The 18169-nt window shown below is 38.3% G+C and overlaps 1 long non-coding RNA gene across 1 annotated transcript in view; it reads right to left on the reverse strand.

The window, feature by feature from the left end:
* Positions 1–18169, reverse strand: part of LOC126424984 (uncharacterized) — a 54618-nt gene that overhangs the window by 8866 nt on the left and 27583 nt on the right. Inside the window, exons 4-8 of the long non-coding RNA XR_007576240.1 lie at positions 16648–16699; positions 13347–13430; positions 6513–6566; positions 6279–6359; positions 4968–5132 (exon numbers count right to left, since the gene is read on the reverse strand). This is a non-coding gene — a long non-coding RNA (uncharacterized LOC126424984). The remainder of the gene's footprint in view (positions 1–4967; positions 5133–6278; positions 6360–6512; positions 6567–13346; positions 13431–16647; positions 16700–18169) is intronic.

Genomic DNA, 18169 nt, shown 5'->3' on the forward strand with positions numbered 1-18169 from the left:
CTACGTTGAAAATCAAATACAAAGTAACTGGCATTAACAAGCCTTGTGACCTACAGGCAGCACTAAAACATGTGAGACAGGGATGAAAAGGATTCAATGATCATTAATGGCAGAGCAAAAGTTGTCTATAAAAATCCAAACAACAATGCAAACAGGGTTCCAAAAGGAACTTCTGAAAGAATTCCACATGCAGCAAGTGTTTTTTCTTGTAAGCATTCCACAGAGGCATCGTCTAAATGAAGCCTGGCGTGTTAATAAAGACTAACAGTACAAACAGAAAGTTCAAGAATACACATAGCTATGTCTTCTCCTGGAGCTACAAGCTCAGAAAAGGAACATTTCATGGAACATGTCCTGCACAGGAATGACTTTAAAAAACCATACTGTGCAAACGAATGCCAGATAGTATAAGCTATCCAAGAAAAGAAATACAGATCAATCCCACTGTCAACAATGAAAGAAACAATCTATATCAGAATGACAACCATAACTGACTTAGGAAAATGAAGGAGAAACATCATCAACCCATGTAGAAGAAGGCATCACTGATCCCACCAGAAAAAGCATTATCATTCACAGAGCACATGGCAGGAAATTGGGGGAGGAGGAGAAAGAACCAAGAAACACAAAAATCTAGATGACTAGGTTTTCTGCACCAGCCTCAGGAGGGGTGTGGGTAACAAAAATATAGATAGAAATACAGATGTTCTACTATTGAAGTTTAACACTACAGTATACAGTATGCATGGAGTGAAACAGATGAAACAGAAGTAACAGTAGCAGCAGCACTAACAAATTTCAATATTATAGTACATGAATATTATTTAATAACAAACGGAACTATAAAAAGGTGGCGGATTTTTGTAGGCATGAATAGAAGTGTGGAGGGACTGCAGCACATGAAAGGAGGAATTGCATTCCATGATCAGCAGACAAGTGAAAAGAAATGTAATAATTTGAATTAGCAGGAATACTGACAATGCTTAAAAGAGAAAAGTGTTTGACATCAGGGCTAGGGTTTCTGAAGGAGCTAGAACTGTTCTCACCCATGACGTCAGTGAATTCTCTTGCATAATGGCAGCAGGTGATCTAAACATGAACTCATTGGAAGACAACTGTGATATTGAAACAGCCCTACAAGGTGCAGTCAAATTACAGACACACAGATCACTAATTATCAATTTACCACTTTACAGTCGAGTTACAGGTCTTAAATAGAGCCACTGCAGACGGCAGTCACGAAGATACAGGAAATTACAGACCAGTAAATATTACATCAACATTATCTAAAACAACACAATGTAATTAAAGCCAATAGTTTATTTTATAGGAGAAATATGCCCAGCATGGCTTCAGGAAGTGTAGAACTACCAGAACAACAACAGCTGTCTGTTTAGTTTTTGTAACTAAGGCACTAGGTAAACAGACATTTGTGGCATATTTCTTGAATATTCAGCAGCCTTTGTGTGTGCCACAACATTACTACTAGATATTGTCCTTGACTGTGTACTGGGGAAAGGAGCTGGTATAAAATTATCAATGGAAAATGAAGATGTGTGGAAAGAAAAGTGAACAGCTCTATTACAAGTATCTGTTAAAATTTTTAATTTATTTAAACAGTGTAAATCCTAGGTCAGAATATAAACATTATTATGGAAAGGATACATTGGTAATCACTGTGAAGACTAATCACTGAGATCCAGATAGACATGATGGAAAGACTGACATATCAGTTTTCAGCCAAAACCTTCTTCAGAAAAGACACACACTGAAGTCCCTATTCCACAATGTGCCTAAACAATAGACCTGTGCACCAGCATCCCAAGCGTGTATATCTGTAACTGCAGGACGGTTCACGTAGACCTATTACAACATCCTAGAGTTCATGCTCAGTAGATAGTGGTAACGCACGAAATGTGAACAGATGCGTCATCCGTTTGAATTATTCAGAAGAAAATGGATATCATTACTTATTAAGTAACAGTTATTCTCTCATGTAGGTTACTACTGTTCTGAATTAAAGACTAAACAGTTAGTTTTATATTACGACACTCAGTTGCACAGGTATATGTATTTATACAACATTTTGCACATGGAGTACCCATCTGCGTTTGGAGCTATTGCCCTGGTAGTGACAGTAAATCTTCAGATTAGGGCAGAACAACGACAAAAATAGAAAGCCAGACATCGAGTTCAATCCTGGCTGAAAAGAAGGGACAAAGTCAGGGGATTATATTCACTGCTTATGAAAGAACTGGGGGTCTAAGATCTGCACGAATTTCGGGGCTTCGTGAGGATGGACATGACCTGTTTCGAGAAGCTGCTGTCTATAACAGAAGATGGAATTACCAAGTGTGACAGTCATGAGGAAGGCTGTCTCACATTCTCGAAAATAAGAATTAAATCATATGCTTATACATTTTGTGATTTTACCAACCTAAATCATGAATAAAACACATTATGTTTACAGGCAACTGGGGAATCTTAAGAGTCTGGCTTGTAGCCACAGAATAGCACAGCACACTATTTCAAAAGTCTGTGTGGGTGCTACTCAGTTTCGCAGTCATCTGTCACACTAAGTGAAACTGCAAGGACTTTCTCCCTTTCACTGCCAGTTTCCCTTCTCTGGCATGCTGAAATAAAGGACGAGATGCAATCTAATCAAATATGAGCTTTCATAAGATAAGGTATTACGATACAAATCGAAAATCACCCTGTAACATTACACACATACTACTCGGAAAGAAATGATTTTCTACTACCTTATTAGGATACAGTGGGTCATGCATACACCTTTCCTCACTGTATGCCTGATTTAGGACACTTAATGCCTCTTTGCTCCATTTCATTTCTAGAATATGAAGCTATTAATGGAAAAAATCCTTTTGCAAACAGCTAGTATGAGAGCGTCTACTGCAAAAAAATTCAGACGTAGCAATCATGTGTACACACGTCTGCTTTGGTGAATGAGTGCAAATTTCTTTTTTCTGATGAATGCTTTGACTGAAAGCTTATATATAATAGTCTTTTCATCATGCCTACCTGGAAATCAGGATGTCATCTTTATAGTGAATAGCAATCTATCCTTTCTATTTTAAGTTTGAATTTCTTTCTATTTTAAGTTTGAATTTCTTTCATTCCTCGTCTTACACATCTGGTTCTGTAGGACAAAAAGGAAGAGTGAATCTCCAAGTCATGGAGTGAGTCAGTACATCAAACTGACATCCGATAATTAATGATGGAAAATTAAAATGTACACCAATTCCATCTAAACAATATTCTGCTTGTGTATATTAGCAAAATCAACGTAGTAACACTAGAATCAGTTTAATCATTCTTCAGTAATTTCCCAAGGATGTGTGCGAGTACTTGACCTACTACCTTTCTTTTTACATGCAAATGATGTGCCTCAAAGTAGGTGGAAATACTTCATTTCTAGTAATTTCAGTTTAACAGTCGACTTACAAACAAAACATTCTCAAAGCATGAAACTGAGAACAGTCACTTCAATAATATTTATCTTTTATAAAATATTAACAAATCCACATGTAAGCAAATACATGCTACCAAAACAATTTGAATTCTTGGATGTGGTATGGATATGTACTCGAGATGGGACAATAATAAATAACATCTGCCGTGAATTGAGTTCAACAAAATTTCTGATGACAAAATGTCACTACATCATACACATGGACGCTACTAACAGCGTACCATGGGCTACTTAATTCACAACTATTTTATGGTATCGTGGCCTGTGGAAGTTCTGCAAATACACTCATACAAACATACGTGAAGTTAAAAAATAAAGCTGTAAGATATACTAAAATATGACTTTTTAAATATACTCAAAGGCATAGATTTAAGGAACTAAACGTTAAGGCTAAAGGGCACTTTCAGTGACAGCAGCTCCCGCATTGTGCGCAGATGTTGGCAAATTGTGAATGTTGGTCACAGCCAAACAGGTGATTGTATTCAAGAGCCAATGAGAATGGATTCCTTCAGTGGAACACACAAATTAATTACATTTCTTTTTGATATGCAGAGCACCAGAGTAATTTTTGCTCATCTGGTTATTAGGAATTGCAGATTTGGTTAATGTTTCATGTACTTTGTTAAGAAGAAAGTGCTGACAAACTGACCAGTAGCGTAGCCTGAGGCCTATGTTACGTTTGAATGTAACACTCTGGTTGAGTTACCGAGTGCCAACAAGTCAACAAGAATATGTGAGAGTTCTAATAGCTTGACATATAGTGCAGCTGGAGAGAGATGTTCATCATTGCAATAACGTACTGCCACTTCTTATTTCTGATTTTGCCTCAAATTCTAACAACTTAGTCAAATTCTAATCTACTGGAACAAAAACCAGTTAACTTTACTGACAAACTATTAAATATAGGTATGAGCATTCAGGTTGGCTATTGACAACTGACTCCTGATCCATCAGATTCAGTTCTCACTGTTTATCAAGAGAGTTGTTACCGTCATCAGTACACAATGCTAACGCCACCAACAACCTAAGTGCAAGTTCACTAAAGACTGAACAGTATGATCACTGCACTTTAAGGAAACCAATATGTATGTAAAAACTAAGAGTGATGCAGTATTAACCACATGCTTATGATTTTAACAGAAGGGAAAATTGTAATCACACTAAAGCAAACATGCTAAAATTGACCGACAGAATCCATGAACGCAATGTGCTTCCTACACAGTAATCTGCCATTGTACGTACAGATGAAACAAAATATGGTTGTTTTCAAAGAAAATCTTTAATCCAGTGGGTAACAGTACCTGGAAGCTAATCATTATGTAACATACAGAGAATCACTTATTTTCTTTATATATGCATGTAACTGTAATTCTGAACTACATTCACTCATGATGTGTCAAGTATCATTATTTGAAAGAAAAATGATAATACTAATTGTGCACAAAAATCAAGGTCATATTGATTTAATTCTTACCTTATGTGTTCAGGATGAACATCCTTCGTCAGTACTTTCCTTTCACATGCGCACTAGAGAATGTGGCAAAAATCCCTCATGACAGAGATTCATCCACATCCTCTCTGCTTCAGTGTGGGTGGAGAATCCAAATTCCATTTTACACTGACAGAGGCCACCATTTACCTGCAACATTGCACTTGTTACTTCAACTGCCATCAAATCAGGAACTACCAATAACTATACCTTATCTTTCAAATAAATAAATAAACTTTTTATATAATTCCATCATCCTGGGTGACAGGATATGGCTGAAGCAAATTACAGACTGGAATTTTTGATATGTGTAACATGTGGAAAAGATAGAACTAATATGTTTGGGTGATTATTCTGTGCCATTTGAATTTGGAGGATATATTTTGGCCACCCTGTGTATCCTCTCATACTGCATAATTGACAGCAGGACCCATTTTAAGAATGATCAGACACTTTTAGTACATGTTTTATCTCACGATATTTTGATAAAACTGGCAACCTCTCATCAGTTGTAGTCTTAACAAATATTATTTGAAAACAGAGCAATTTACTGAATTCTAATGTCTCCCATGCATTAACTCATTCATGTTGATGATGATTATAGACTTTTCATATGACACGAGAAACATTGTACATGATACATTAATGTAACATCACCATGCAGTGTAGGTAAGAAATTATTAATGAAGTGCATAGAGGTAATGCATACTAAATTTATGAATCCCACTGGTATCTCATACAGATCAGTCACGAACACTGTCTAACTGTGATGGAGCGGAATTGGAGGTATGAAGGTACAAAGGAGAAGCAGCAACTATTTGTTCAGTTAAACAGCTACATAACAAGCAAGACTAATATGGGTATTTTCAGCGACCAGCGATGTGTTGACAGTCCCACTACCCTCAGTACAGGTTTACAACAGTGCGGCAGAATGAAAAAACTGCCCCTTTGTTTCTCAGGTTCTAAGCTCTCAGTTGTACATGCACACACACCAACAATAATGGTCATGTATCGACTGTGCCCAGCAAGCTGCAACCTCAGCAGTATAGTAACATCTGCGAGTCACTGACTAGCCTGTCATAACTGTCTCCTTTTGTACCTTGTGTCCCACTTCTGAAGTATGGGTTGCTTGTTAAAATTGTCTTTCACATTTACACCTCATCCTGAGTCTCAATGTCTGAATGATCAGTACCCAACTTGAAATGTCACTTTATGGTTCAGTTATTTTACTGAAAGAATAGGGGTACTGTTTGACGAGCAACTATCAATGATGCATTGAACACAATTATACTCCACCCGTGGAAAACTGGTGCCCATGGATTTAAGTTTGACACTGGATAAAGGTCCACTGGATGTCCATCTGTCTCGCTGAGTGCACTGTAAAGACATAAAAGTTGCTGATATTAATTTGAGACAAACTCTATTTGGCAGTTGACACTACAATTACATTTGAAGAGTAGCACAGCATCAAGTATGAGTAATAGGTGGACAAGAAGAGATTTAATTATATCAAACATGAGTATACTGTACCTCACGAAAATTGGCGCCTCTGGATTCAGGACATGTTTTTTTCTTTCTCTTGCACTGAAATTGAAATATTTGTGTTACATTAGAAAGCATCATTACAACCAAATTGATGAAATGAACATATTTTAACATACAATCAAGTAACTACTTACATCTGTAATAGGGAAACAAAGATAGCAAAGTCAACATAAATATAATAGCAATTCACACCATTGTCTCACATGCCATAGGATTTCAACAGTTGGACAGATACAGGAAGTTATAAAAATAGATACATGGTTGATGCATGGATATAGACAAATACAACTTCAGATTATATGTAGACAGTTCTTGCACCATTCATTATGCTGATAAGATAGCTGTAATCATTTCCGAGCATGAAGCTGTGTCCTTAGTTCTTGGACTTGAATAAGCAGTACTTCAACAGAGAAGGATGGACAGAAGTATTACCTTTGATATGGGACCTTGAGGAACAGCTGCAATGAAATGCCTTTTTGCCATACACATATTTTGTGGTATCCGTAACATGTAAGATCATTCACTCAAGCTAACCAACATCCAACAATTCCTTTTATCCAAAATCAGCTGATTTTTTGTCTAAACAAGCAATTCCATGATTTGGAAAAATATCTATGCTGAGGGTCACACAAAATTGGACAGTAACAAACCATTACATACGTGGGATCATTCATTGTTAACACCCTCAATTGTGCAGACCACAATAGGAATGAAACTAAATTAAGAGTTATCAGACAGCATCACTCTACGCTCAGTACGTAGCACACCAACCAATACAAATATAAAATTACACAAATCCACAGTGTCTATTCCTTCAGACATGTTCAAAAGAACACACCGCACAGTCATAACTGATTTGCCTCAATGGCCAATAGATCCACCTGACTAAGTGTCCGATCTCCTTTGGGAATCGGAAAGTAGTGAGCATGGAGGAAATGAACAGGGACTGTAGACAGGTGCCACAAGGTAGGAAGAGGCGTGCCAAGATAGCTGCGATAAACATTGTGTCTGGGTGGCGCTGCGGTTCCCAACTTTGAATCTCAGGCCAGCACTCATATTCACTCATTGGCATTGATGCCGAGCAGGGTCCTGATGCAGCACATGTCAATATTCCTTTCCCTCCCTTTCTTCCCTCTCCTTCAATTTACATAATAAACATAAAAGACACTGAATGACTCCATAAAATGAAGTTTGCCGATGTAAGTACGAGGATTAAGAGCACAAACAGTTATTGTAAAATAAACAATAACAGTGAAATGTTTTCAGTTTATTATTATCAAATTCCTTTTACTACCCATTTTCCTACAAAGCAGTGTAAGGTGATAACTGCCAAGCACTCAACATTCTCAAATGAAAATGGCCCAATTTTTTTTCTTTTATGCCTTAAGTAAATTAAATTTACTCATATTTCCATAAATTGAGTCACCAGGCTACTGTTTTCCAGAAATTAAGAATAAATGTCAATAATAAATTGAATGCTAATGGGTTAGTACCATTTACTTTTTAATTATCCTTTAGGAAGTTTCTACTGTTTTTGTGGATGATAACTGTTGTTATCCGTAATAACACAAAACTATTATGAACCACAAATTTCAAAACCCATGTTCCTATACATCACCATTCCCTTCCTGATAACTGGATTTGCAGGATGCAAGTATTAGCCTAAAGTGATATTCAGATTATCCCACTGAAGTTTTCTTTGCCAGGCAGTGCTTTCATCCTGCCATTACCTTCTGAATCCTTTCGAATGTGTTTTCTGGCATCACCTTATTGATTGAGCCAAAGTGAAGATCTTCCTTCATGTTTTGTCTTTTCTGAAAACTAGCTCTAGCTACTACAACATCAGAAACTCTCCATCAAAACTAACCTTTCTAGCCTTGCACTTTCTGTACCAGTGTTACTGTACTGAAACATGTGCCACCTTTTGCCTCGGAAAACAAGCTGTAGTCATAAAATTTGAATCAGCAGAATGAAAGATGTACTGTTGGAAATCGTCCAAGTAAGTGACAGTTCTTCATTAGTATCTTCTGAAGACAGAAACCACTTATTGACCACAGCATTCCATTGCCTGCACTTCTGCAAAGCTTCTCAGTATGATTTGTAGTGGAACACCACATGCTTTGGGTGACTCAGTCTGTTGTTCCAATACTATTTCACCCCTTCTGTCATTATCTTGAAGCCTGTGAAAAAATTCATATCCCTCATATGTGACTACCTCTCAAACGAAATAGCAATACTGTGTGGTCTTCAGTCCTGAGACTGGTTTGATGCAGCTCTCCATGCTACTCTATCCTGTGCAAGCTTTTTCATCTCCCAGTACCTACTGCAACCTACATCCTTCTGAATCTGCTTAGTGTATTCATCTCTTGGTCTCCCTCTACGATTTTTACCCTCCATGCTGCCCTCCAATACTAAATTGGTGATCCCTTGATGCCTCAGAACATGTCCTACCAACCGATCCCTTCTTCTGGTCAAGTTGTGCCACAAACTTCTCTTCTCCCCAATCCTATTCAATACTTCCTCATTAGTTATGTGATCTACCCATCTAATCTTCAGCATTCTTCTGTAGCACCACATTTCGAAAGCTTCTATTCTCTTCTTGTCCAAACTATTTATCGTCCATGTTTCACTTCCATACATGGCTACACTCCATACAAATACTTTCAGAAATAACTTCCTGACACTTAAATCAATACTGGATGTTAACAAATTTCTCTTCTTCAGAAACGCTTTCCTTGCCATTGCCAGCCTACATTTTATATCCTCTCTACTTCGACCGTCATCAGTTATTTTGCTCCCCAAATAGCAAAACTCCTTTACTACTTTAAGTGCCTCATTTCCTAATCTAATTCCCTCAGCATCACCCGACTTAATTAGACTACATTCCATTATCCTTGTTTTACTTTTGTTGATGTTCATCTTATATCCTCCTTTCAAGACACTGTCCATTCCATTCAACTGCTCTTCCAAGTCCTTTGCTGTCTCTGACAGAATTACAATGTCATCGGCGAACCTCAAAGTTTTTATTTCTTCTCCATGAATTTTAATACCTACTCCGAATTTTTCTTTTGTTTCCTTTACTGCTTGCTCAATATACAGATTGAACAACATCGGGGAGAGGCTACAACCCTGTCTTACGCCCTTCCCAACCACTGCTTCCCTTTCATGTCCCTCGACTCTTATAACTGCCATCTGGTTTCTGTACAAATTGTAAATAGCCTTTCGCTCCCTGTATTTTACCCCTGCCACCTTTAGAATTTGAAAGAGAGTTTTTCCATTTGTCTGTAAAGAATTCGCGTTAGTATTTTGCAGCTGTGACTTATTAAGCTGAGAGTTCGGTAATTTTCACATCTGTCAACACCTGCTTTCTTTGGGATTGGAATTATTATATTCTTCTTGAAGTCTGAGGGTATTTCACCTGTTTCATACATCTTGCTCAACAGGTGGTAGAGTTTTGTCAGGACTGGCTCTCCCACGGCCGTCAGTAGTTCCAATGGAATATTGTCTACTCCGGGGGCCTTGTTTCGACTCAGGTCTTTCAGTGCTCTGTCACACTCTTCACGCAGTATCGTGTCTCCCATTTCATCTTCATCTACATCCTCTTCCATTTCCATAATATTGTCCTCAAGTACATCGCCCTTGTATAGACCCTCTATATACTCCTTCCACCTTTCTGCTTTCCCTTCTTTGCTTAGAACTGGGTTTCCATCTGAGCTCTTGATATTCATACAAGTCATTCTCTTATCTCCAAAGGTCTCTTTAATTTTCCTGTAGGTGGTATCTATCTTACCCCTAGTGAGATAGGCCTCTACATCCTTACATTTGTCCTCTAGCCATCCCTGCTTAGCAATTTTGCACTTCCTGTCGATCTCATTTTTCAGACGTTTGTATTCCTTTTTGCCTGTTTCACTTACTGCATTTTTATATTTTCTCCTTTCATCAATTAAATTCAATATTTCTTCTGTTACCCAAGGATTTCTACTAGCCCTCATCTTTTTACCTACTTGATCCTCTGCTGCCTTCACTACTTCATCCCTCAAAGCTACCCATTCTTCTTCTACCGTATTTATTTCCCCCATTCCTGTCAATTACTCCCTTATGCTCTCCCTGAATCTCTGTACAACCTCTGGTTCTTTTAGTTTATCCAGGTGCCATCTCCTTAAATTCCCACCTTTTTGCAGTTTCTTCAGTTTTAATCTACAGGTCATAACCAATAGATTGTGGTCAGAGTCCACATCTGCCACTGGAAATGTCTTACAATTTAAAACCTGGTTCCTAAATCTCTGTCTTACCATTATATAATCTATCTGATACCTTTTAGTATCTCCAGGGTTCTTCCATGTATACAACCTTCTTTCATGATTCTTAAACCAAGTGTTAGTTATGATTATGTTGTGCTCTGTGCAAAATTCTACCAGGCGGCTTCCTCTTTCATTTCTGTCCCCCAATCCATATTCACCTACTATGTTTCCTTCTCTCCCTTTTCCTACACTCTAATTCCAGTCACCCATGACTATTAAATTTTCGTCTCCCTTCACAATCTGAATGATTTCTTTTATTTCATAATACATTTCTTCAATTTCTTCGTCATCTGCAGAGCTAGTTGGCATATAAACTTGTACTACTGTAGTAGGTGTGGGCTTGGTATCTATCTTGGCCACAATAATGTGTTCACTATGCTGTTTGTAGTAGCTTACCCGCATTCCTATTTTCCTATTCATTATTAAACCTACTCCTGCATTACCCCTATTTGATTTTGTGTTATAACCCTGTAGTCACCTGACCAGAAGTCTTGTTCCTCCTGCCACCGAAATTCACTAATTCCCACTATATCTAACTTCAACCTATCCATTTCCCTTTTTAAAGTTTCTATCCTACCTGCCCGATTAAGGGATCTGACATTCCACGCTACGATCCGTAGAACGCCAGTTTTCTTTCTCCTGATAACGACATCCTCTTGAGTAGTCCCCGCCCGGAGATCCGAATGGGGGACTATTTTACCTCCGGAATATTTTACCCAAGAGGACGCCATCATCATGTAATCATACAGTAAAGCTGCATGCCCTCGGGAAAAATTACGGCTGTAGTTTCCCCTTGCTTTCAGCCGTTCGCAGTACCAGCACAGCAAGGCCGTTTTGGTTATTGTTACAAGGCCAGATCAGTCAATCATCCAGACTGTTGCCCTTGCAACTACTGAAAAGGCTGCTGCCCCTCTTCAGGAACCACACGTTTGTCTGGCCTCTCAACAGATACCCCTCCGTTGTGGTTACACCTACGGTACGGCTATCTGTATCGCTGAGGCACGCAAGCCTCCCCACCAACGGCAAGGTCCATGGTTCATGGGGGGGATAGTAACCAACACAAATCACTGCTCTCTTTGCAGACACTTCCACACAATAATGACACAACCAAATGCTGGTTACTGTGTAGCACTAAAATTGCGAAACCATGCCAGAAACAGCACAAATTAGGCACAATATTGCCACATGAATACTCTGAAGGACAGGTGTGGATTTGAATGTCATTACTTCATCCAATGTTACCCAAACAGCACTTGTAGCAGAAAGAATACTGTGCCAATGCTGTGAGCTTAGAATCAAAGTCAAGTCAGGCTACCCCAAAGTCTTCCCTCTGTTTATCAGAACTTAAGGGAAGATGAGGGGGTGAGAGAACTGACCTACACCACACCACCCAAGTGGCACCCTGGCTGATATCTAGTACATCAACAAATGCCAACAAAAGCGAATAAAAACTATTTTAAATTCATTTAAACATTGGCATACCATACATCATAAATATCGGGTCATCTGTATGCCCAATTGTATGGTCAGTTTTGGAAACTCACACATTGAGAAATATCAGAAAGGATTTTTACACCTAAACAACAAATGTATACCCACATTACATGAGCATGTAAAACAAACGGGTAAGTAGCTTTGTACAGCCAACTTCAATAGTTTTCAGTGCCCTTCACACATGGCAAATGCACCAATTACAAATCCTCTTCTGAAAGACAGTCCCATCTACTGGAATATCCAACATCAAACCTACGACAAGATTATAAAAATGTAAACCCTTATGCACACTGGTACGACACAAAGCTACAATTTTCTAAATATACCCCAACAGACTAATCACAAAGATAATTCTGTTACAATCGTACCAATCTTCACTTTTGCATACCACTGAAGAAAGTAAATTATCAGGGGCTAGAGCTAAAATCGGTGTCTTTGACAAGAGAAGCTAGTGTTGACTGTTTCCTGCCTTTTTATCGAAACACCCTAACCAGCACTTTGTGACATTTCTCTTAATGTAATATTGTTGTTACATAGATCAAGTAGACCACTAGGAGATGCCAACTTCCCAGAATCCAGTGCAAGTAGAATACAGTGAACATTGCCTTCCTTACAGTACAGCACTTTTGGGAAGTACCAAAACACCTGGAGGTTGTAACTGGCAATTTAACAGAGGGACAATGAAGCACTTGTTTTGGAACTGAAGAGTTCTGACTGTATACTCCGCAGCTAAGAGCTCAGTTTCATGAGTGATTGAACAATACACGAACACTAAAGAATTACCTCCATGAGTAGAAACAGGTTTTCTTATCTAAGTATATGTATCACTCACTGTCGCCATTGCAATAAACTTACCCATAATAACAAAGCTTTTCTTATTTCACAATTTCAGTGTTTAATAGTTATCTCATAATGAAAATAATTTTATGTTGCCACATAATATAATTAGCACTGCCAATCAGGCAAATATGAAACAAAGCATCAGAAATAAGCTTAATAAATCAGTCTATTGCACAAACCATACCTGACTTCCACCAAGCCCTCAGCAGTACATCCTGGACGTACAGCTTCCAGCCTGCTGTGCAGAATAGATTGTCTGGTCTGCACACTGCAAAAACAATGTTAACTGTCAAAGCAGGTTTTTTCAGTGCAGCAACGGAAAGAGAAATTTTGTAGCAAAATCCGACAACTCAGTTTAAGGAAATCCCAGTTTAAGAAGTGGTACCATGCAGCTGCAGTTCTGTAGATTTAGTGAGCAATTAAAAAAAGAAAATAATAAAAAAAATGGTAGATGCATTAAACTGAAGTGTCACGAATATACAGGAAAGTTCTGCTGGTAAGTCAGAAATAGCTCATTGCATATTAAAGGTTTATTCAATTTTCTACACCACTACATTAGCTATGGGAAGGTAGCTCTAATGAAGTGTAAAATTACAAGGAAAAGCAGCATCCAGTCTTTTCCCCCCACGGCAAGTTGCCTTCCCAGCACTCAAAATGCTTAGAACAATAGTATGGTATGTACCTTACACAAATCACTTAATATCCACAATACAATTGAAATGATCAAAATCCAAGACAAACACCACCAACATGCACGTTTCATTGATGTTTCCGTATCAGTGGATTCTCTTTACTCCTGTAACTGCATTTACTGTCATCCACGTAACTGCTTTGTTGCGAGTGCAGCTTATGCACTTTTATCATTGCCATTTATATAGTTACCACCCTGTCATGCATATGAAATTATAGCCAAACATACATAGTGTCACTGTTTATGAAATATTCAACAGCTCCACCTTGTTTTAATCGTACATGAACATTAAACGAGAAAGCAGACAATCTGAACATTTCACATACAGAATGTGTGTTAGTAGTTCATGGAGTCATGGAAATGTGGATGCCAGAAACTACAGACCAACTGCACTTCACTTCAGGCGTATACATGAACAATATGTGGTATTATGGAAATGAAATTCCTGATGACTAAATTTCGCTAGACCACGTTCGGATGAAAGAGAAAAATACTGTCGTCTGTCAAGGAACAATCCTTCCCCAAAATTTATTTTCAAGTGAAGCTGGGCACAGAAAGCATGATTTAAGCTCAAGGTAAATGCTTAAATGTGACATACCCGGCATAATTAAGCCCTGGGATATAGCAAAATTAATTATTTTTATGGGTCGACAGAAGCGTCCGATCCCACGCGTCTGCTTTGACCCGTGACGTAAGGGTGCTGACATGTGCGACGTCATGATGGCGCGGAGTTTGGTTAGAGTGTGGCTGTCTCCAGTTCTGTTTTATCTTATTTTATTTACTTTTCTGATCTGTTCGTTCTATCTCATGAGATTTTTTTTTTTTAATTTAAAAACACTTATTACCTATTTTAATTACCTGTTTCCTCCAATTTCTGTTTTAGTTTATTATATTTATCTTTCTGATCTGTTCGTTCTATCCCGTGAGATTTTTTTTTCTCAAAAAGACAAAAAACACTAATCAGCTACTGAAGCACCTTTATCTTCTATAGGTTGCACTGGTTACGACCCCTGGGGAGGTGGGTGGGTATTCATGCATGGCTGTCTTCACTTACACGTTGTAGCTACCCAACGTGCCTAAATTTGTTTAAATTTAGTTTGCCCCCCACCCAAAACACCCCATTTCCCGCGCTTGTCCGTTAGTGTCATTAGGCTTCTTGTTGGAAGTGTGTGTGTGTTTGTTTTTGTTTCTGCCATATTTGTGACGTCATGGGTCAAAGCAGATGGGCGGGATCGGACGCTTCCGTATTTCCATATTTATGCATCACATGGATTGGAGAAAACTTTTCAAAGCTCCTACTTCAAACACAACACGAACAACTCATGGTAAAATACTGGGATCAACTGAGAAGCAGGGATGCAGTTTTCCATCATGGGCAGAATCTATGAATGCACTATCCACAATATCAATGCTTTGGTTTTGCATTTTATCCACAAAGTCAATGCAGATTGTGAATTAGTGCACCAGGTCCACAATGTACATTGATCTCTATATGAAAAACACTAGTATTCTGCTTTCACAATAGTCACACTCGGATTAACTGCACTGAGGTTCAACAGCACAACCAATACTGCATTAATATACTACAGAAAGACAACACACAAAACATGGAAAACAGTAACTAACAGATGGAGAATGGAAGCAGACAAATATAAATTCACCATTTCATAGCACAAACACACTCCCAAAGCAAAAATAGGACACTGTACCTTCATTCTCCGTACATACCACAAGTGGCTCCATTTGAGCTGACACAGATTTAGGGTGGCTTGGTGGCAGAGTAATTTAGATTTTGACACAGAGTGTAAAAAAAATTCTAGTACCTCCTAAACTAACTTAAGAGGTAACAGTTCCTATGTATGTTACACTAAAATAATATTCCACTATTAACATCAAGTAACTTAATGTTCTCCAGAAACAAATTGCTGTAACACAGTGATCCCCCATTTTGGTAGCTGCAGCATCTTGATGTCGGCCTGTTTCATCGAATATGTTACAGCACAATATTCTGGTGCAAGATGCTAACATCTCACATGCCAGGTTGTACCAAGGACATAAGAAATATACATCCTTGCTAAAGGCTGATTTAAGGAAGTATTGCCCAATATCACTTTACAGTATGAAAAGATCTATACTTTCCCCAGTACAAAAAAAAAAAAATTGTAATGTTCAAATTCTACACACTATGAAATATCCCTATCAACTGTCTGTGGTAAACAAAAAATACTGCTGAATATCCTACTGTTTCTATACACTACTCATCAGACTCATAGCATCTTAATGTTACAGTTATATATGCACCAGTACTTACAGGAAGCTGTGACTCATTCCACATACAAGCCTGTCGCTTACACAAATGACACTACAAATAAATATAATAACAGGTAATATCATTAATTCCATTGTTTGGATCTGGAATATCAACTCAAGCAACCTCCTGACATAGCCAATACCTCAGACTAGGTGACATTATTGTCTCCACTAAAAGAGGAAAAGGAACAAAATAGGTTAACTGATAATTCATCCAACCTAATGTAGAACTCTGGTTTCAGTACACTGTGTCACAACATCCTCTAAAACAAAAGGCACTTCGAAGACTATACCATTGAACCACGTCATTTGCTAGATAAGCAAAGACAGTTAAATGGACTGTTCTGCTTCTGCATGTAGATGTCACATGCCATGTTATATCACACCTCAAATCAGAGGTCCAGTACTGTTGGTTGGACTCAAGAACAGGTACCTGTTCATTTGCTACACATTTAAAGCCAAATCTAAGGTAAGCATACTGTACCGCACAAAGATCTCCAGCCATTCGGGTAGATTACAGCACGGGCAGTCATTGTCTGGAGAGAAAGAAAAGAAGAACATTAATTTTCAGTGAGACCTCGAACAATGTATTTTAAATAACAATTCTTACATCATTTTGCAAAATTCCAAGAGATTAAAAACTGTATCAGTTATGACGTGTTCTCAAGTATGTGGCAATTAATTTACTGCGATGGCCATATATTTTTACATTAAATCTAGTAACACTACATAGAGCACTTTTTTCTGATTTGTTCCGAAATGCTTTCAAAGGAATAGTTGAGTTCATTTTACTGCGCATCATATGTATTTGGTTTCATTTTTTCCTCCATGGATTATAACCGATAATATTTTCAAATTTTTCCTGGCTAACGTGAACTTTTTGAAAGTTCTCAGTATGGTTACAGCAGAAAACCGAAGCAAGCTTTAGTATATGGAACAAAATGCCTTCTCTTTGCAAAATCATCTACCGATTATACTGTATGAATAATTTGGTAACGAAATTCTATCTGGTATGAAGAAAGGATAGAGTGGCATAGCCAAGTAAATATGTAACACGTGGAGCATATCTACAGCAGAAGTAGACGTTCTAAACTTAAGCATGAAATTTAGGTAGGATAGTGTAGCCTTAAACCTGTTTCCGGTGGCCCGATTTTGAATGAAAACCATATTACAGATTCAACATGGCGAACACGTGGAAAGGCAGTACATGTAAAATGGCTCCCGCTATTCATATTAAACTGCATACGAAACGGAAACCATTTTCTCGATCTTTATTTCACTGGGTAACACTTCTGTTCCGCATCGTGCTTAAACTCTTTCGGTCCTGAACATATGGAAGTAGTAATGCTAGAATTCTACCACGATCCTAAATCGGAAATAAACCACGTGTTTACCTATGCCACTTTACAGCTAACGTACTGTGCAGGGAAATATGTCACAACGTAAAATACCAGATGCATGCTACTTAAATCGACTAGCAATGCATTCTTCATCACTCAACAGACTCTGTCGTCTAAACTATTTGTAAAATACTAACTGCAAACGCTTACCGTCAGCCATTACAAATGTTCGATTATCAAACACTCAAACAGCAACTACACATGATACAGCAAGAATAGAACTGCGTAGACTTGGCCACTGTTTCTATGTTTCGATACAGTGTATCGATACGTGGAACTGTTTCAGTGTTTCGGAACGGCTGTGGTTCACTGTTTCGAAACAGTAGTGTTTCATTCCGCCCCTGTCTCGGACCAGATTCGATCTCACTGTGGTTCACTGTTTCGAAACAGTGGTGTTTCATTCCGCCTCTGTCTCGGACCAGATTTGATCTCGAGCCAAACACAGATACTGTATCGTTGTTTCAAAATAAGGCTGTTTCAGTCCACCTGTGCTTGGAATGGACTGATTGTATTGAAACAGTGATGTTTCATACCGCTCTGTGTCGGACGAGATTCGGGCTTGGCACAGGTACTGAAACACAACATACCACTTCATGAAACACTTTC

Source organism: Schistocerca serialis, chromosome 10 (assembly GCF_023864345.2).
Source record: "Schistocerca serialis cubense isolate TAMUIC-IGC-003099 chromosome 10, iqSchSeri2.2, whole genome shotgun sequence".
Classification (NCBI taxonomy): Eukaryota; Metazoa; Arthropoda; class Insecta; order Orthoptera; family Acrididae; genus Schistocerca; species Schistocerca serialis.